General features: G+C 43.3%; 1 protein-coding gene across 2 annotated transcripts in view; it reads right to left on the reverse strand.

The window, feature by feature from the left end:
* The window catches only part of Cdc42 (cell division cycle 42), a 41,115-nt gene that overhangs the window by 19,131 nt on the left and 461 nt on the right, over window positions 1-21,523 (reverse strand). The gene's annotated exons all lie outside the window — the stretch shown is intronic.

Consider the following 21,523-nt stretch of genomic DNA (forward strand, 5'->3'; position numbering starts at 1 on the left):
GCCTAGGATACACGAAGACCCAGGTTCGATTCCTCAGTCCCACATACATAGAAAAAAGCCAGAAGTGGTGCTGTGGCTCAAGTGGTAGAGCTCTGACTTTGAGAAAGCCCAAGGACAATGCTCATGCCCTGAGCCGAAGCCCAGGACTGGCAAAAAAAAAAAAAAAAAATCTGATCTTTATACATTGTGTTCATGTATAGAAATATCACAATGAAATCTCTTTGTACAACTAATGTACTATAAAAACAATTATAACTGAAGTAAAAAGGGCTGAAAGTCTGGCTCAAATAACAGTGTCTGAAGTTCAGTCTCTAGCACCACCACTCCCAAAAAGTAAAAAAAAAAAAAAAAAAAAAAAATTTCGGGTACTAATAGCTTTTGTCTGTAATCCTAGCCACTCAAGAAGCTGAGATCAGAGGGTAGAGGTGCAAAGACAGCCAAAATAGGAAAGTCTATGAGATTCTTATCTCCAATTAATCAACAAAAAGTTAAAAATGGAGCTGTGGCTCCAGTGGTAGAATACTAGGTTTGAGCAAAACATTATGAACAACACACATACATACATACATACATCTAAATCCCTAATCCTTAGCCTAAATCAGTTTACCCTAAAATTGTTGTCAAATAATATATGCTAAGAAACCAATCACTAGTAGCTCACATCTGTAATCCTAGATACTTAGGAGGCTGAGATACAAAGTCAAGTCTGTGAGACTGTGAGACTCTCATCTCCAATGAACCACTAGTGTGGGCTAGGAGCATGGCCCAGTGACAAAGTATTTGCCTAGCATGTAGAGCAACTAGCTTCAAGAAAGCTCAAGGCCAGTGCCCAGGCCCTGTTTGAACTCAGGGCCTGAGCACTGTCCTTGGGCTTTTTCTCAAGGCTAGCACTCTGCCACTTGAGCCACAGCATCATTTCTGGCTTTTTCTATGGATGTGGTACCAAAGAACAGAACCTGGGTCTTCACACATGCTAGGCAAGCACTCTACCACTAGGCCAAACTCTGGGCCCATAGACTGGCAAAAAAATTTAAGGGCCAGGAATGTGGCCTAGTAGTAGAGTACCTAGCATGCACGAAGCCCTAGATTCAATTCCTTGGTACCACATACATCACAAAAGCCAGAACTGGTGCTGTGGCTCAGGAGGTAGAGCACTAGCCTTGAGAAAGCTCAGATAATGCCCAGGCCCTAAGTTCAAGCTCTAAGACAAAAACAAAACAAACAAAACAAAAAACAAAAAAACAGTAGTGGTACTGTGGCTTAAAGTAGCCTTGAAAAAAAAAGCTCAGGGACAGCACCTATATGAAGGCTCCTAAGTGGCAGAATGGGAATTTAAACCCAAGTCATCTGACTCTCAAGTCTGCTCTGAACAGTTACATCATACTTCCTCTACTTAAGAAACAGCACAGTTATGCTCAGGCTGGTGGCTGACACCTATAATCCTAACTACTCAGGAGGCTGAGATCTAAGGGTCATAGTTCAATGCCAGCCTAGGCAGTAAAGAGCCTGAGACTCTTATCTCCAATTAACCACTAAAACCAGAAGTGGTGCTGTGTGTGGCTCAAGAGGCAGGGCAGTAGCCTTGAGCTGAGGAGCTCAAGGACAACACCCAGGCCCAGAGTTCAAGCCCCATGACCAACAAAAAAAACAAAAAAAAAAACAAAAAAAAAAGAAAAGAAAAAAAAGATGTTAATACAAATAAGTGTGATCATTGTATCTATAGACATGTTTTATTACATAGATTAATATGTATCTATGACATACAAACCCTCAGCCTAATTTTAATTATGTTCTAAAATCTAAGTGCCAGTGATTGTATATAGATTCCCTTCTTGAATATTTGTTTGTTAAAACACGTCATTTGAAATATGATATAAAAATATGATATAAAAATCAATGTTAATAGATTCTTTAATAAAAAAATACAAATAAGTGTGATCATTGTCATTATACTGGCAACTACAGGTGAGTTGCCAACAACCGAAAGAGGAAGTCAAGGGGGGGAAAAAGAAGCAAAAAAGAGGAGTTAAGTTCACTTCCTCTTCATCTTTCAGAAAACTATTAAATATTATTGGAAGGGAAGAGGCAAAAAGAGAAACTAAGAGTTTGTTCTTCCTTTTTCTCTTTCTCTAAAAATCTTCCCCTTCCCTTTTTTTTAAGGGGCTAAGTTGTGGGACTTCAACTAAGCATTGTCCCTGAACTCTTTTGCTCAAGGCTAGTCAGCGCTCTACCACTTTAAGCCACAGATCTATTTTCAGTTTTCTGGTAATTAGATGGAGATAAACATCTTCTTAAGACTTTCCTGCCTGGGTTTGGTCTGAACCATGAACTTCAAAACTCAAGACTCCTGTGTAGCGAGGATTACAGGTATGGGGCACTGGTGCCCAGGAAATCTTCCATTTTTTAGGCTTCCTAACCTGACAACTCAACAATTTGTTGGAAACTAATTGTGGGTACCCTGCTAGACTAGATTGTGCGGTCTCACTGGCTCTAACAATATTCCTGGTTAACTTATTTCAATCTTCATGTGGCTCTACTTTTCCTTGTCTAAATATGAAGACTGCAATAAGCAAACTTCATAAATGACTGCATGTATTACTTATTATATATAAAATGCTAACTTCAACAACTTGAAGGAAAATTATGCCAGAAATGTTAGTATATCCAATGTTCACCTCCAGTTAAAATAATATGGAACTGCTAAAGCATGAAAACAACTGTATTACACCATCCAGAATAGCAGGGGAAAGTTATTTCACACCCATAAGTAAATATTACACCCCTTTAATTGTGATCTTCATTTGCCTCACTTAGAATTTGGATTAGGCAATTTACAGATGAAAATAGATTGTTCTGCCTGCCATAAGGAAAAAGCTATGAACTACCATGTATCAGCTGGGAGTGTAGCCTACAGATAGTTTGCCCAGCATGCAAAAAGCCCTGGGTTCAATTCTTTGGTACCATATACACAGAGAAAGATGGCAAAATAATAATAATCACAATAATTATATCATTTTCTAAATCCTTGTGCCAATCTTTGAGCTTTCTGGCTTGACTATTTAAGCCACAGTTTCACTTCTGGCTTTTTTGGTAATTTATTGGAGATTAAGAATCTCACAGGTGGGGCCGGGAGTTTGGCCTAGTGGTTAAAGTGCTTGCTTAGCATGCACGAAGACCCAGGTTGAATTCCTCAGTACCACATACATAGAAAAAAGCCAGAAGTGGTGCTAATGCTCAAGTGGTAGAGCTCTAGCCTTGAGAAAGTCCAAGGACAGGGTTCATGCCCTGAGCTCAAGCCCAGGACTGGCAAAAAAAAAAAAAAAAAGAATCTCACAGGTTAGCCAGGTACTGATGGCTCAAGCCTAATCTTAGCTGCCTAGGTTTAATTCTGAGAATCACAATTCAAAGCCAGCCCAGGAAGAAAAATTGGTGAGACCTTTATCTTCAGTTAACCACCAGAAGCCCTGAAGTTGGAACTGTGGTAAAGTGCTAGCCTAGAGCACAAAAACTCAGGGACAGAGCCCAGGCCTTGAGTTCAAGCCCCATGACTGGGACAAATAAAAAGTCTCACATTCTTTCCTGCCCAGGCTGGCTTCAAATGGCAATCATCAGCCTACTTAGCCTCATGAGTAGCTAGGATTACAGATATGAGCCACAATACCAGATAGATAGATAGATAGATAGATAGCTCCACCCCCAAGTCCTAGGTCTTGAATTAAGGGTCTGAGCATTGTCCTTAAGCTTTTTCAAGGCTAGTGATCTACTACTTAAGTAACGGCACCACTTCTGGCTTTTTCTGTGTATATGGTACAAAGAAAGCAAACACAGGGGGCTTCATGCATGCTAGGTAAGCACTCTATGACCAGCCCAAACTCCCAGCCCGCCCCCCCCCCGCAGCTAATATTTTGAAGATCAAATTACCCTTTAACAATTTCAAAGTTAAAGCCCACAGAGCTTTTGACCTAGATCTAAAGAACCTATTTGAACTGCCTGTGTACTATCCTTATTATTGGCTGACTCCCAACTAAATTCTGCCACAACCAACTCCTGGGAAAAGGGCGTATACTAAGAAAGGGGAGGAACTCAACTACAGATGTGCTGTGATTCTCAAGCCCCAAGGTTCATTTCAGGCAAGTGTAGCATATGAAAAATATGAGCTGAGCACGGTAGCTAGAACCTGTAATCCTAGCTACTCAGAAAGCTGAGATTTGAGGATCTCGGTTCAAAGCCAGCCCAGGCACTAAAGTCCAGTGAGACTCTTATACCTAATTATCTAGAAAACAGGAAGTGGCACTGTGGCTCAAGGGGTAGGGTGGTAGCCTTGAGCTGAAGAGCTCAGGGACAGCATCCAGGCCCCAGAATTCAAGTCCCACTACTGACCCCAAAAAAAAGAGAGACTATGTATTCTCTAACAAATGTCTTGCAAAAAAAATTATTTCCATATTACCACACTCCTTTATGAAACTATGCTGTTAAATACTTCAGTAATGTGTTACGATAGAATACAAAAGCAAGTGCTTTGGAAGCAAGTATTTTGGAAAATTCACTGTGGTATCTAGTCTTCTCTAGTTTCTAGCACAGGGCTCAAAACAAAAAGAGTATAAGGGGGGGGGAGAGGGAGGAAGAGGGCTACATTATTTTCATGCATTTGTCCCTAAAGTAACCCATTTTCATCTTTAGGATGCAGAGAATAAGAGGCACTATACAGAAAACTAGTGACTGAATGTCAGGGTTTTTAGTCCTTGGTCCCTCCCAACCCACAGAAGGGATGGAGAGAACACGCCCCAACCAGGATGAGCTGAGAAAGGAGAGGGCCGACTGATCACCCACACCCAGCCCTCCCTCGACAGAGGACAATCAGACGCGTCAGGGAGACCTGTCAAGGCAGGAGCTCATTTATTGAGGAAGTATATTCAGCTAATATAGGATGCAGGAGCCTATCAGCACAAAGGTGGGCAGGATGGAGGAGGTCCACATGTTTACTCTCACTATAGGTCTCAGCAGAGAGTGATAAAGCAGTAACACATTTGTACCCAATGGTAATCAAGTCTCAGCAGAAAGTGATTCACAATACCAACAATATAGCTCAAAGTTAGGCATGGCGTTCATACATGACAGCTCATTTCTTTGTATGGTTATCTTACTCAGTGATGCAGATTCATGGACCAGCCTGACCCTACACTCAGCTCCCAACAAATAATGTTTGTATGTATGTAACATATTTTAACCAATTCGACAAAACTAGGTCCACTGCAAGATACTGGAAAAAAAAAAAAAAACGAGGGGGGGGGGACGTGGGGGGGAGGGGTACTGGCCCAGCTACTTGAGAGGCAGAGAGGTAAATGGATCACAATCCCAGGTTGGCCCCAGCAAAAGCTTGAGAACATATCTGAAAAAGACTAGGGTAGGGGACTATCAAGTACAAAGGCTTGACTTCAATCCCTAGTACTGTTAAACACTAATTAACTACTTAACAGATCAGTAATATTTTTCTCTTATGTGTGTGGACATGAACACCAATACAGGAATTAACTTTAGAGCCTTGCATTCTAGCTCTCCTTGCATGCTCACTGAAGGTACTGTACTACATGAGCCTCACTTCTACTGATATTTTGTTTGTTAACTGGAGGAGTATCACAGACTTTCTTGATCATCTAGGTCTCAGTCTCATTCTCAGCTAGAAATACAGGCATGAGCCTGTAAAAATCAGTGCCCAGCTTCCACTCATTTTTGAGACTATGATATATACAAACCTTTGCATTAGTACATGTAAAGTATAGCCAAAACCTATCAACTGGCTGATTCAGCAATAGAGTTTAATAATTATTATTATCATATAATTAGTTTCCTTGTTTTTATGTGTCCTGGTTTTAGAGATCAAACTTAGGGCACATACCCCACTTTGTGAAGGAACAGAGCTCATGTTCACTTGAGTGACAAGCCTAGTAGGTACATAAACAATAAACAAATAATCACTACCTCCACATATTCTTCCTTCATGACAGTACTGGCAATGAATGTCTTTATATACAATGTTTCCCATTCTGGCCTCCTAATTAAGGAATGGCATCTGGGCATGCACCTTTGGAGGCACTCAAGTTCCAAGCTAGCTTGTGCAACACTGGTCAAAGGCCAGTCTGGACTACATAGTGAGACCCTGTCTCAAAACACCAAAAAGCAAACAAATGGAGGAGGTATGGCAACATAAATATTAGACATAAAATCCATCCCTCTTAGTTTCATATAAAAAACCCAGATAAGGGGGCCAGGAGTTTGGCCTAGTGGTAGAGTGCTTGCCTAGCATGCACGAAGACCAGGGTTCAATTCCTCAGTACCATATACACATAAAAAAGCCAGAAGTGGTGCTGAGGCTCACGTGGTAGAGCTCTAGCCTTGAGAAAGTCCAAGGACAGGGTTCATGCCCTGAGCTCAAGCCCATCACTGGCAAAAAAAAAAAAAAAAAAAAACAGATAAGGAAATGGCACAGCGGCTCAAGGGTGAGCAATAGCCTTCAGCTGAAGAGCTTAGGGACTGCGCCCAGGCCCAGAGTTCAACTCGCAAGACAAGAAAAAAAAAAAAGATAACAAAAGAATATTTAGCTTCTTCCAGATCCCTCATGTGAGTTTACCACAGCTCTGAGGTCTAGACATTCTAGGGGGGAACAGTACTGAAACTATTAAGATAAGCAGCTATCCATCTTAACCAGACAATCCAATTAGCTGCTAGCTTCAGGCCACTTAAATTATCCAATAAGATTTAGTACTTAGTCAAAGTATCCTCTCTATACACATCATCTCTGAAAATAGGATTTCTGTCCTTAGAACTCATCCTACCTCTACTCTAACTTTCCACCCCAAAATTTTACCTCTTTACAGATTCTCTAACTATGGTAGCTGTCAATACCACAAGCAGGGCACTAGCAGCTCATACTTGCAATACTAGCTATTTAGGAGGCTAAGATCTGAAGATCTCAGTTGAAAGCCAGCTATGAGACTCCATTTTCACCAAAGGCTGGAACTGGAGCTACAGTCAAGTGGTAGAGCACTAGCATTGAGCACAAAGGCTCAGGGACAGTGCTCAGACCCTAAGTTCAAGCAACCAACCAACACCCTCCCTCCCCGACACACACACACACCAGCCCACAATTTTTTGAACTAATACGGTCTGAATATGTTTCTCTTCAAAATTCCTGGTAAAATCCTAATCCCTGCAGTAATCACATTAGAACGTGAGGTCTTTCCCTCACCCCATCAGTCATGGGGCTTGTACTCTGGGCCTGGGTGCTATCCCTGAACTCTTCATGCCAAGGCTAGTGTTCTACCACTTGGAGCCACAGTGCCACTTCCAGTTTTCTGGTGGTTAATTGGAGTCTCTCTGGGGCAGCACAGTGGCTCATGCCTGTAACCCTAGCTACTCAGAAGGCTGAGATCTGTGGATCAAGGTTCAAAGCCAACTCGGGCACAAAAGGACCTGAGACTTGTACCTCAATTAACCTCTAGAAAATGGGAAAAGGGGTTGGCCCAAGGGTAGGGTGGTAGCCTTGAGCTGAAGAGCTCAGGAACAGTGCCCAGGCTGAGTTCAAGCCCCATGAAAAGAATCTCTCAGCAAGGCACCAATGGCTCACACCTGTAATCATAGTTACTCAGGAGGCTGAGATCTGAGGATCACAATTCAAAGCCAGTCAGGGCACTAAAGTCTGTGAGACTCCAATTTACTGAGGCCTCAAATCTCAGCCTCTTGAGTAGCTAGGATTATAAACATAAGCCACCAGCACCCAGCTAGAAGTGAATTCTTAACAGATGGACGGGATTAGAATAGATGGCATCAGTAAGATGCATCTGGCTGGGCCACAGTAGCTCAGGTCCATAATCCTAGGAGGCTGAGATCTGAGGATCTCAGTTCAAAGCAAGCCGGGGCATTAAAGTCCCTGAGACTCTTATCTCCAATTAACCACCAGAAAACAGAAGTGGTGCTGTGGCTCAAAGGGTAGGGCAGTAGCCTTGAGCTGAAGAATTCAGGGACAATGCCCAGGCCCAGAGTTCAAGAACCATAACCAACAAACCCAAAAAGCAAGCAAAGAAGATGCTATCTAATATGAAGTCATCTCCCACCATAAAACAAATCTGTAAGAACCTTGAACATTTCAGCTTCCAGAACTATGAGAAATAAACTCCTGTAAGGAAGAGTGACAGAAAGGTAAGACTGATTGGGATACAGTTATACAAACGTTAAAATATCACATAAACCTCTCTCCTGTGCAAATTTGTTGTTCTAGTTCATGATATTTTGCTATTAGCAGCCCAAATCTATGAAGACAGCTCCCAAGACAAGGCTTTTCTTGGTTCTCAAAGTTTTTGGTTCTCATTTAGGTCTCCATGCTATAGAGCTATACAGGTCTCTCTCCAGGCCCTGCTCTGCCTTCAGGTCTTTAGCAGTTACTTTTAGTCAGGTACAATGTACTCACCAATATTTCTTGTCTGATACATACAATGTAATGTAATCCTAGCTACTCAGGTGGCTGAGACTTGAGGATCAAGTATTTTTGTTTTTTTGTGGGTCATGGGGCTTTAACTCAGCCTGGACACTGTCCCTGAGCTCTTCAGCTCAAGACTAGCACCCAACCCCTAGGGCAGTATTCTTAAGTTCTTTAGCTCAAGGCTACCACCCCCTACCCTTGAGCCAAGCCCTATTTCCCATTTTCTAGAGGTTAATTGGAGATAAAAGTTTCAGGTCCATTTGTGCCTGGGCTGGCTTTGAACCTTGATCCTCAGATCTCAGCCTCCAGAGTAGCTAGGATTACAGGCATGAGCCACCGAGCCCCACGCCCACAACCCGGTTAGATCAAGGTTTGAAGTCAGGACAGGAAAATCCATCAATTAAATAGCAAAAAAGTCAAAACTAGAAATGTGTCTCAGGTGCTAAGGCACTAGCTGTGAGCCAAAACATGCTGATGCTCAGCCGGGTGCTGGTGGCTCATATCTGTAATCCTGGCTACTCAGGAGGCTAAGATCTGAGGATCATGGTTCAAAGCCAGCCCAGGCACCAAAAAATGTAACTCTTATGTCCAATTAATCACTAAAAAACAGGAAGTGGGGCTGTGGCTCAAGGGGTAGGGTAGTAGCCTTGAGCTGAAGAGCTCAGGAACAGTTCCAAGGCCCAGAATTCAAGCCCCTCAACCAACAACAACAAAAAAAATCTGAGAAAGTTGTGGGGGAGAAAGGGAAGAGGGGGAAAGGGGGAGAGGGGGGAAGGAAGGAGGGAGGAAGGGAGGGCGGGCGGGCTATGGCTCAAAGTGATAGAACGCTATCCTCAAGCAAAAGAGGTCAGGGGCAGAGCCCAGGCCCTGGGTACAAACCCCATAACCAATGGGGGGGGGGGGGCAGAGACACAGAGGAAAATGAGAACAAAAGATACATTTGTAAGAATAAATACCAACTTTTCCTCCCAAAAAAGTAGGAGGTAAGCTGGTGGGTCAGTGGTGGCTCACGCCTGTAATCCTAGCTACTCTGGAGGCTGAGATCTGAAGATCAAAGTTCAAAGCCAGCCAGGGAATAAAAGGACCTGATACTCTCATCTCCAATTAACCTCTACAAAATGGGAAATGAGGCTTGGCTCAAGAGTAGGGTGGTAGTATTGAACTGAAGAGCTCAGGGACAATGCCCAGGCCAAGAGTTCAAGCCCCATGATCCACAAAAAAAAAAAAAAAAAAAAAAGTAGGAGGTAAAGATTTGTTTTTAGGCAAGTGAAGGTGTGGCTCAAGTGGTAGAATATCAGCCTTGAGTGAAAAAGCTAAGTAAAGACATAAAGCCTTCCATTTAAGCCCTGGAGTGAGCACAAAAAGCAAAAAGAAGAAAATAACTGGTGTCAGGGCAAAATAAACTTACAAATTATGCATTTCTCTGGGCAAACAGTCTTTATTGTACTAATAGCATATATGCAATGCCAACCAATAGGACAAGTCTTTACAGAGGTCCATATTCTTCAATGTAATAACACTTGCCTACCAGGCAAGGAAAAGGCTGAAGAAAAGCTACAGTCTGCTCAGGAAGTGAAGAATGAGATACCTGAGAAGAAAGTTACCTTTAGACAACAGTCTTTCTCCCCTGAAGAGGAACCCACAAAGCTTATACCAAGATTCTGGGATGGCAAAGAGCTGGAAGGCTGAGAAGTCCAAAGCAGTTTGTTGTTGCTTATAGTGCTTTAAATCAAACCAGACAGGGCCTTGCATTTGCTGAGCAAACACTCTACCAATCACCAGCCCCAAAATGAACTTTTGAATCTTCAATCTACTGTCACATTTTTATACTGAATTAATCTTTGACCAATAATTAAAACAGTACTGTATTTCAAGAAAAAAGAGGTCAGTCATTGGCAGAGGATGGAGTGATCGGGGTTCCAAAAAAGATGGACTCTGAGTGTGGGAACCTGAGCAAGGTGTGGCACAGGTTCCCCCTTAAAGCAGGTGTACCTTCCCCTACTACTTCAGCAAGGGCATCCCCAACATGCTGTGCCACACCACCAAGAACAGAATCCTGTGGGTACCCCCTCAATTTGTAGTAGTTTATCTTATCTACACATGGAGGAACCAGGAGTTTGAGAGGTCCAAGAGAAAAAATCCAGATACCTATGAAAAGCACAAATGAGCAGTTCGCTGGCCATAAATGTTTCCTGCCTCTGAAAACCCTTCACTGGGCAAGGAGTCTGTATTGCAGTGTCTTGAAAATACAATAAAACTCAACTCCATCCAGTTAGCCAGCAAAAAGCCAGAAGTGGGGCTGTGATTCAAATGGTAAAACCTTAGCCCTGAGAAAGAAAGTTTAAGGGACAGCACTGCAGATCCCACCTAAGACTCTTAAGATCAACCTTGCTATACAAAGTTATACCTTTCCCCAGCCCATCTCTCACAAATAACTAGTAATACTGAATTAATACACAAAATTATTTTTCTATTCATGGTTTTGACTTAAAAAGAAACAAAGACAACTTTTAAGAACTGTATACGGGGCTGAGAATGTCGCTTAGTAGTAGACTGCTTGCCTAACATGCATGAAGCTCTGGTTCAATTCCTCAGTTCCACATAAACAGAAAAGGCCAGAAGTGGCACTGTGGCTCAAGTGGTAGAGCACTAACCTTGAGCAAAAGAAGCTCAGGGCCAGCCAGGCGCTGTGGATCACACCTGTAATCCTACTCAGGAAGCTGAGATCTGAGGATTTCAGTTCAAAGCCAGCTCCTGCACTAAAGACTGAGACTCTTTATCTCTAATTAACCATTAGAAAAACAGTAGTGCTGTGGCTCAAGAGCTACAGTGGTAGCCCTGGGCTAAAGAGCTCAGGGACAAGGTCCAGGCCAGGTGCTGGGGTAGGGCAGTAGCCTTTAGCTGAAAGAGCTCAGGGACAGCAACCAGGGCCAGAGTCCAAGATAAAAAGAAAAAAATAAAAGGAAGCTCAGGGATACTGCCTAGGCACTGAATTCAACCCCAGGATGGGGGGGGGGGAAGGGGAGAGAGAGGGGGGAGAGGGAGGGAAGAAGGTGGGGGAGGGAGGGAGAGAAGGAGGGAGGGAGGGAGGGAGGGAGGGAGGGAGGGAGAGAGAGAGAGAGAGAGAGAGAGAGAGAGAGAGAGAGAGAGAGAGAGAGAGGGGGGGGGAGGGAGGGAGAGAACGAGCACTGTATACTTTCATTTCCATGTACTACAATGCAAATGGGAGTGATGGGCCTTGATGGGCCTGAAAAATGGAATCTGAGTTTTTCAGCATGGAAGAGGGGGATTGAGGATAATATGTATAACAAGGAACAAAAAGCAAAAATCATAATGAATTTATAGCTGGGCACCAGTGGGTCATGCTTATAATCCTAGACTATTGAGGCTGAGATTTGAGTACTATGTCATAGCAGGGAAGTTTGTGAGATTTTCACCTCCAATTAACCAACAAAAAGCTAGAAGTAGGGGCCGGGAGTTTGGCCTAGTGGTAGAGTGCTTGCCTAGCATGCACGAAGACCCAGGTTCGATTCCTCCGTACCACATATGTAGCAAAAAGCCAGAAGTGGTGCTGTGGCTCAAGTGGTAGAGCCATAGCCTTGAGAAAATCCAGGGACAGTGCTCAGGTCCTGAGCTCATGCCCAGGACTGGCAAAAAAAAAAAAAAAAAAAAAGCTAGAAGTAGAGCTATAGCTCAAGTGGTAGCTAGCCTTGAGGAAAAAAGAAAAAACAAACAACTAAGGGAGTTGTTTAAACTCAGGTTCTGAGTTTAAGCTCTAGGACTGGCACGGATGGGCTGGCATACTCTCTCTCTCTCTCTCTCTCTCTCTCTCTCTCTCTCTCTCTTCTCTCTCTCTGGCTAGAGATATACCTTGGTGGTATAGCCTATAATATGAAAGGTTGTGAGCTTGATTTTCAGCATAGCAAATAATAAAACTCTGTTAATCATAACTCTATAATAAAATCTGGAAAAAGTAGATGGTTTGATTCTATTTCAAAAAGGTTTTTTCAGGGGCCAGGAGTTTGGCCTAGTGGTGGAGTGGTGAATGCCTAGCATTCACAAAGAACCTGGTCAGTTCCTTGGTACCACATACACAGAAAAAGCCGGAAGTGGCACTGTGGCTCAATAGTAGAGCACTAGCCTTGAGAAAGCCCAAGACAGTGCTCAGGCCCTGAGTTCAAGCCCAGGACTGACATAAGAAGGAAAGAAAGAAGGAAGGAAGGAAGGAAGAAAGGAAGGATAGAAAGAAAGGGAAAAAGAAAAAAGAAAAGGTTTATTCAATGGCTCATACCTGTAATCCTAGCTACTCAGGAGGCTGAGACCTAAGGATCACAGTTCAAAGCCAGCCCAAGCACTAAAAAGTCTGTGAGACTCTTATCTCCAATTAGCCACCAGAAAACCGGAAGTGGTGTTGTGGCTCAAGAGATAGGGCAGTAGCCTTGAGCCGTACAGCTCAGGGACATTCATGCCCAGGCCCAGAGTTCAAGTCCCATGACCCACCAAAAAAAAAAAAAAAAAAAAAAATCTTAGTTCTTCTCAGTTAGCACTGAGTTAGTGAACCAATGATTGCTGTAGTAATAAGCCACTGGAACCTGTGAGATATTCATCATTCTAGAAGAAATTTCATTCTATTAATCTTCCCACTATCTGCTTTGAAAGAGATTTAAAAATAAACCAAAAATACTACAAATAGCATGAAATCTCCAACCAATACAACAAATGGATTATAACCGAGATCTTGCTTGTGCTTTCTTCTACTACATGTATCCTCTCATCCTATTCCTAACACTAATTCAGTATTCTTTGACTCTACCTCCACTTCTTCCTCTGGTTTCATCTGTTCTTCACTGAATTGCTCTCAGACAACTCTTCTCTTTCCACAAAGAGTAACAAATAGTGATAATGAAGGTGGCTTTGTATCCAACAATAGACATTTTCAGATTGCCACTTAGGATAGAGAATGAGTACTAGTGTGCCTGAGATATTATCTCCTCATTCTCCTGGAATCATGGGTCCGTAGAGCCTCTATACCAGCCTCTCCTCGTACTCCAGGACAGCAGACAGTATTTCTCAGTGAGTGCGTAGCTTAACCGGGTTGAAAAATCATTACCCTATATCACATACTGCAAGAAGATAGTGATGATAAAATTCTAATACATCTAACAGTTTAAAGAAAAACAGCAAGCAAGTCACAAATGATGATGTATACTTCCAATTCCCACACCCAGAGGGCTAAGGCAGAAGGATCTTGAGTTCAAGGATAGCCTAGGCTATAGACAGAGAGAAACTGGCCACAGATATTCAAGGGAGAGATCAAGAGAATATAGTTCAAGGCCACCCCAGGAAGAAAAAGTTGTTAGCCGAAATCCTATAGCAAAGAAAAAAGATTGGGGCTGGGAATGTGGCTTAGTGGTAAAGTACTTGCCTAACATGCATGAAGCCCTGGGTTTGATTCCTCAATACCACATAAACAGAAAAGGCCAGAAATGGTACTGTGGCTCAAGTGGTACAGTGTTAGTATTGAGCAAATGAAACTCATGGAGAGTGCCCAGGCCCTGAGTTCAAGCACCAGGAGAGGAAAAAGAAAAGAAAAACAAATTGGCATGGTGATTCATGCCTACCAACTCGGCTACAGAGATATAAATAGAAGGATCAAAGTACAGGACAAGCAAAGTAAAAATCACAAGACTCTACCTGAAAAATAACTAAAGCCAAATACATAGGCCATGGCCCAAGTGACATAGTGCCAGCTTAAGCAAAGCATGAAGATCTCGGTTCAAATCCCAGTACCCCCACAAAAAAGACAGGAGGTGGGGAAAAGGAGTCAGGGAGGAGGGAAAGTGGGAGAAAATGAGGGAAGGGAAGTTGGAGTGGGAGAAAATGAGATTCGGGAAGCAGGGTGCAGTGGCTCAGGCCTGTAATCATAGCTCCTCAGGAGGCTGAGATCTGAGGCTCAAGGTTCTCAGCCAGCCTGGGCACTAAAATCCTTGAGACTCTTATCTCCAATTAATCACTGAAAAACAGGAAATGGTGCTGTGGCTCAAGGGGTAGAGCAGTAGCCTTGAGCTGAGGAGTTCAGGGACAATAGCCAGGCCCAGAGTTCAAGCCCTATGACCCACCAGAAAAAGAAAAAGAAAAAAGGAAGGGGAAACACTGTTCAACAAGAAATGTACTTACTCATTGCCCTGTGCCCCATTTACATAATACATCACCTTTACAATAAAAGAAAACAGAAATTAAAAGGGAGTTTAATCCTTGAAAAATAGAATTTTCTTTCAAGATGGGAACTTGAAAAGACTAGTTTTTAGTTAATCCCCCCCACACCCACAAAAACACTGAAAATAGTTTACATTAGTAATAAAACAAGCCAGGCGTAGTGGCTGTAATGCTAACTACTCAGAAGGCTGAGATGTGAGGATCAAGGATCAAAGCCAGCCCGGGCAAGACTCTCATCTCCAATTAGCCCAAGACTAGCACTCTTAGGGGAGGAACACAAAGGCACAATGCCTACGTGTCTCTTAATATATAAAATTGTATTTATCAAAATGAACGCCAGGAAATGGAAGTATTTCTTTTCTTTTTCCCCTGCCTGGGCCTTGAGCTCAGGCTTGAGCACTGTCCTTGGGCTTTCTCAAGGCTAGAACTCTACCACATTGAGCTGCAGCACCACTTCTGGCTTTTTTCTATGTATGCGGTACCAAGAAATCAAAACTGGGTCTTCATCCATGTTAGGCAAGCATTCTACCACTAGGCCAAACTCCTGGCCCATACTTCTTTTTTTTCTTGTTGTTTCTTTATGTTTTTTTTTGGGGGGGGAGGGTACATAAATGGAAAGAAAAAGAGTGAACCAATACAGCAGTGGTACTTAGTAGACACTGTTGAAACTGAAGTATACAACCTGTGGGCAGGAGCAGGAGGGAACTGGGAAAGAGCAAAGGAAGAGGTGACATTGTCCAAAAAGAAATGTCCTCATTACCTGACTTATGAAAGAGTAACCCCACTGCATTTCACCTTTATAGTAACAATTTATTCATAAAAAAGAAACAGCTGGGCACAATGGCTCACGCCTATAATCCTCACTACTTAGGAGGCTAAGACCTGAGTATGGCAGTTCAAAGTCATTCAGGGCATTAAAGTCCATGAAACTCTTATCCCAATTAACCACCAGAAAACCAGAAGTGGTGCTGTGACTCAAGGGACAGCACCCAGGCCCAGAGTCCAAGTCCCACAATTGACAAAAAACAAAAAACAAACAAAACAAAAAGCATTGTTTCTAAAGTATCTTAAGACATTACTCTAGTAAGCCTTGAAAAACAATACTTCAAACTTTTATAGGCTGAGGATACAGCTCAGTGGCAGAATATTTGCCTCAATCTCCAGTACCATATCACTAAACAACAAAAAAAAAAGCAAACCACAACAACAAAAAATACTACCACATAAAAATAATATGGGGGCGGGGCGAGATGACTCAAGCCTATAATCCTAGCTACTCAGGAGGCTGAGATCTGAGAATTAAGGTTCAAAGCCAGCCTGGGCACAAAAGGACCTGAGACTCTTATCTCCAATTAACCTCAAAAAAATAGGAAGTAGGGCTTGGCTCAAGGGTAGGGCGGTAACCTTGAGCTGAAGAGCTCAGGGAAAGCACCCAGGCCCCACAAACCACCAAAAAAAGGTGAGGGAGAGGGGACTTGGAAAAATACAAATTCTAGTCTGGTAAGCGTGAGATACAGCCTGAAATTTCTAATGCACACCCAGGTAATATCAATGCTGTTAGGAGAAAAAAACCACACACTGCCTAATTGATGTCCATACTTTTATGAGTTTTTGCTTTCATGTGTATGCCAGTAGTGAGGCTTGAACTCAGGGCCTCATGCTCTTGCTTAGCTCTTTTGCCTCAAGCCTGGGACTCTGCCACAACAGTTCTTTGCTGGTTACTTGGAGAACAGTCTCACAGATTTTTCTGCCTTGGATAACCAAACCTTCATCCTCAGATCTCAGCCAAGAAATTAGGATTACAGGCAAGAGCCACAGCACCTGGTGATATCTTTGCATTTATGATTATGGTAAAAGTCAAAATGTAAAGGAGATAATCCCTACTATATTTAAATATTTTTATGAACTCCTAAGATTAGTTGTCAGAAGAAGTGATTCCTAAAAGGTTATCCATGGTTTAACCACAGTTTCTCAAGGGTGAGTGGTGAGTCTAAAAGGTTTGTAACAGGCAAAAACCTATACCAGACAATATAGTTAAGTACTACACATGTGTCAACTGACTTCCTTCTTCTACACAGTGAAATAGGCACCACTGCTTAGCCTTATTCTACAGGAGCTAAATGGAAATCACAAAGACACTATCTAGCTGAGCACAATCTCAGGACCCAGGTTCAAAGCCAGACCAGGCACTAAAGTCTGTGAGACTTATCTCCAATTAACCACTAGAAAACCAGAAGTGTCACTGTGGCTCCGTGATATCCTTGAGCTGAAGAGCTCAGTGACAACACCTACGCCCAGAGTCCAAGCCCCACAACCAATCAAAAAAAAAAAAATAGTTTGGACTATAGACAAAGTAGAAACTCTTAAGAGGCAAACCATAATGTGATCAAAAATATGATACTGTATAGGGAAAAAAGGGACAAAAATATGCCACTGATAGCCAGGCGCAGTGGTTCACACCTGTAATACTAGCTACTCAGGAGGCTGAGACCTGAGGATCATGGTTCAAAGCCAGCACAGGCACTAAAGAATAGGCACTAAAAAATGAGACAATTAGGGGCCGGGAGTTTGGCCTAGTGGTAGAGTGCTTGCCTAGCATGCACAAGACCTGGGTTCAATTCCTCGGTACCACATACATAGAAAAAAAAAAGCTGGAAGTGGTGCTGAGGCTCAAGTGGTAGAGCTCTAACCTTGAGAAAGTCCAAGGACAGTGCTCAGGCACTGAGCTCAAGCCCAGGACTGTCAAAAAAAAAAAAAAGAGAGAGAGAGAGAGACAATCACTAGAAAACGGGGAATGGGGCTGTGGCTCAGGGGTTAGGGACAGCACACAGGCCCAGAGTTCAAGCCTCATGACCCACCACCCCAAAAAAATGTTACTGATAAAAGAAATAAAGGAAGATAACACAGTCTGAGTACTTCTTAAGAAAGAGAGCTTGGTACCGTAGATTTTCTAAGTGATGGAAAATTGTCCAAATAGGCAGTTGTAGAAGTCACTGGACCAACAATATGGACAGAGTCAAGCAAGAGGAGATTAGTAATCATCATTTCAAAAAGTGTAAATACTGGGGCTGGGAGTATGGCCTACTGGTAGAGTACTTGCCCAGCATGCATGAAGAGCCAGGTTCAATTCCTTGGTACCACATACATAGGAAAAAAGCTGGAAACGGTGCTGTAGCTCAAGTGGTAGAGCGCTGGTCTTGAGAAAGCTCAAGTACAGTGCCCAAGCCCTGCCTGGCACAAGCCTCAGGACTGGCAAAAAAGAAAGTCAAACAGCATAAAGGCCCATGGGATATGCACAGAAGGAAAATGTTGAAATTTCAAACATCAAGTACACAAATATTTGACAAGTATTTATTAGAACCTAAGATTTGTTTGGCAGTATCCTAGGTGTTAGGGGTAAAGGGGTGACCATGCTAGGCCAAATATCTGACTTCCTGGAACCCAAAGGGGAAACTGACAACAAATATTTTACAAATAGAACACAGAACAGACATTGTACTAAAAGGTTAGACTAGATGGAGTACTTAAGAGAAGGATACATGAGAGTTATTTATGAGCCAGGTGCAGTGGCTCATGACTGTAATACTAACTACTCAGGAGGCTGAGATCTGAGAATCGTGGTTCCAAGCCAATCTGGGCACTAAAGTCTGAGACTCTTCCCTCCAATTAGCCACTAGAAAACTGGAAGTGGCACTGTGGCTCAAGAGGTAGGTAGCCTTGAGGTTTTTAAGCTCAGGAACAATGCCCAGGCCCAGCAGTAGCCTTGAGCTGAAGAGCTCAGGGACAGCTCCCAGGTCCAGAGTTCAAAGCTCCACAACTGACCCCCAAAAAACAAAAAAAAGTGCTTTATAAGACAAATGAACAAAATATTAATTTTCCCTCTCCTTCAGAGGAGGTCCTGTAGCCTAAAGTGATTTAAGTTGCGAAGGAAGGAAGGAAGGAAGGAAGGAAGGAAGGGAGGGAGGGAGGGAGGGAGGGAGGGAGGGAGGGAAGGAGGGAGGGAGGGAGGGACCCTGCAATAGAAATCATTCTAAACATACTTCTTTTTCTTTCCTTTTAGTTTATTCTCTTTCTCACTAAGCACCCAAACTGGCCTGGAACTCATTGTCCTCCTGCCTCAGCCTGCTGAGTATGCTGGGATTACTGCCATGAGCCACTGTCCCTAGCTCAAATGTATCTAAAAATAAAAGTAAAAGCCAGGCACCAGTGGCTCACTTGAAAATCTATGGGCTCAAGAGGCTGAGATCTGAGGATTGCAATTCACAGCCAGCCAGGGCACAAAAGTGTTAGAAACACTTACCTCCAATTACCACCAAAAAGCTAGAAATGGAGGCATGGAAGTGGTATACCACTAGACGAGCAAAAAAGCTCAGGGACAGCTCTCATTTCCTAAGTTTCCCTAGGAATGAGACTTTAAATAAATAAATGTAAATTTACCTCTACTTTAAAAAAATAGTTAAGGAAATAGATTATACTTGCCTTGAGCTAAAGAGCTCAAGGGCAATGCCCAGGCCCTGAGTTCAAGCCCTACGACTGACTTAAAAAAAAAATTTAAGCAGGGTAACAGTGTCTCACACCTGTAATCCTAGCTGCTCAAAGGCTGAGATCTGAGGATCACAGTTCAAAGGTAGCCCAGGCAGGAAAGTCTGTGAGACTCATCTCCAATTAACTACCAAAAAATGGAAGTAATGCTGTGGCTCAACATGATAGAGTACCAGCCTTGAGCTGAAGAGCTGAGGGATAGCACCAGGCTCAGAGTTCAAACTCCATGACAAAGTTTATTTATAGTACTCCTCAGAGAAGCAAAATAAATTATACTACAAAACTACAACGTTTTCCAAATCTGACAGCTATGGGGTCAAAAATTTTATTAGTAAACTTTTTTTTGGGGGGGTGGGGGTGGGGGTGTTGGTGCAGCAGTCCTGGGGCTTGCTTGAACTCAGGGCCTGGGTACTTTCCCTGAGCTTCTATTACTCAAAGCTAGAATTCTACCACCTGAGCCACATCATCATTTTCGGTTTTTTTCTGTTTATGTAGTACTAAAGAATCAAATGCTGGGGGAGTTGGGAATTTGACCTAGTGGTAGAGTGCTTGCCTAGCATACATGAAGACCTGGATTCAATTCCTCTTGTATCACATACATAGAAAAAGCCAGAAGTGGTGGTGTGGCTCAAGTGCTAGAGCTCTAGCCTTGAGGAAGCCCAAGGACAGTACTCAAGCCCTGAGTTCAAGCCCTGGGACTGGCCAAAAAAAAAAGAATCAAACTTAGGGCTTCATGCACCTAAGGCAAGCAATCCACCACTAAGCCACATTCCCAACCCCATTAGTAGACCTATCTTAAAAATAACTAGCAATGCTTTTCTGACCTATCATGAAATCTTAAGATTAGCAAAAACTTTAAGAGTTGGTCCTAGTGGGTCTGTTAATTACAGGTATACTACTCTATGTTGTAACTCCTGGTCAGAATTCCTAATATCAAATTTTCTAAGTACAAATATTAGTCCTAGGGGCTATGAGAATATGGCTTAGGTAAAGTGCTTAGCCTAGCATGCATGAAGTCCTGTGTTCCATTCCTACACCTTACGGAAGGCTAATTTGACTACCACAAAACATGAGCAACTGTAAAATACCTGTCCCAATATGAGCTATCTTTATGACAGTACATTCATTATATACAACTCGATCTCATCCGTTTTACAGTGTTAGTACCTTTCTTTCTAGGCTTGGACCCTAGTCAAAGACAAAATTTTGAATGCATTAGACATTCAAAGGAACAAAATGTTATCTTAAAAGCCTAAAAATATTAAGCTTTTTCGACTAAAAATCCGAAAGTAGATTTTAGTGACAAAACTGAAAACAGTACATTAGGTTGCAACTCTTACTAGCAAAGAATAAACAGAATAGCACAGCTTTGCCACGAAATCGCTTGAATCAACTTGTGCAGAATGCCTATATCAAGGAAGCCACACAGGAAAAGTCAATCAGGGAATGTCATTTGGATCAAAGAATTGCTCCCACATATAAGTTCAGTGAATATACAATCAAAGTACACCTTCAAACTGAATGCCTACATAAAGCCCTGGCAGAAACCTAACCCCGGGATTTTAAACTTTTCTATACTGGAGGTGCATCGAAGGCGGCAACATTTTTTTTTAAATCATCTCTGCAAACAATGTGTTGGGAAGTTGGCAGGCAAAGTGACCCACGAAGCCTGTATGATGCGGTCTTAGTTTGGTAAGTCTCTGACTTGTAGGAGTTAAAACTCTCACCCCTTACATTGCCATGACGTAATGCTCCACACTGCATGTCTCTCGGACTTAAAGGGGAGGGGAAAGAAAAAAGAAAAAAAGGAAACGAACAAAGAAAAATATCCTCCTAGTAAGAGAAATTACACTAGCGGCCATACCGTGGCCTCCAGGCGCAGGTTCGATAACTACCCGAGAGGGAACCGCAGCCAGGAGGCCCGGACAGTTTGGAGGGAGACGAGGGTGGCCACACTGGGAAGTCGACACCGTTCGGGGACCGGGGATCTGGAGCCGCGGAGTGCGGGCGGCCATGGGGCCGAGGTGGAGGCGCCGGGCCGGCCCCGGGCAGCGGCGCCCGCCCCCGCCCCACCGAGGCCGCAATTCCGCTCCCCTCCCCCGCCCGCCGCAAAATGTCTGCGGCGACGGCGCCGGGCGAAGCAGGAAGTTCGAGCCCAGGAGCAAGAGGCTGAAGTCAGCCTCCGAGCCCCGGGGACTCGGCCCAGCCCGCCACGGGGTCCGCCAGCTGCTCCGTGGGCTCCCGGTACCCAAGCCCCGGCCCGGCCGTCCCGGAGCCCGCGGCCGGACG

The sequence above is a fragment of the Megascapheus bottae genome, chromosome 6, assembly GCF_031878675.1.
Source record: "Megascapheus bottae isolate mThoBot1 chromosome 6, mThoBot2.hap1, whole genome shotgun sequence".
In the NCBI taxonomy this organism is placed as follows: domain Eukaryota; kingdom Metazoa; phylum Chordata; class Mammalia; order Rodentia; family Geomyidae; genus Megascapheus; species Megascapheus bottae.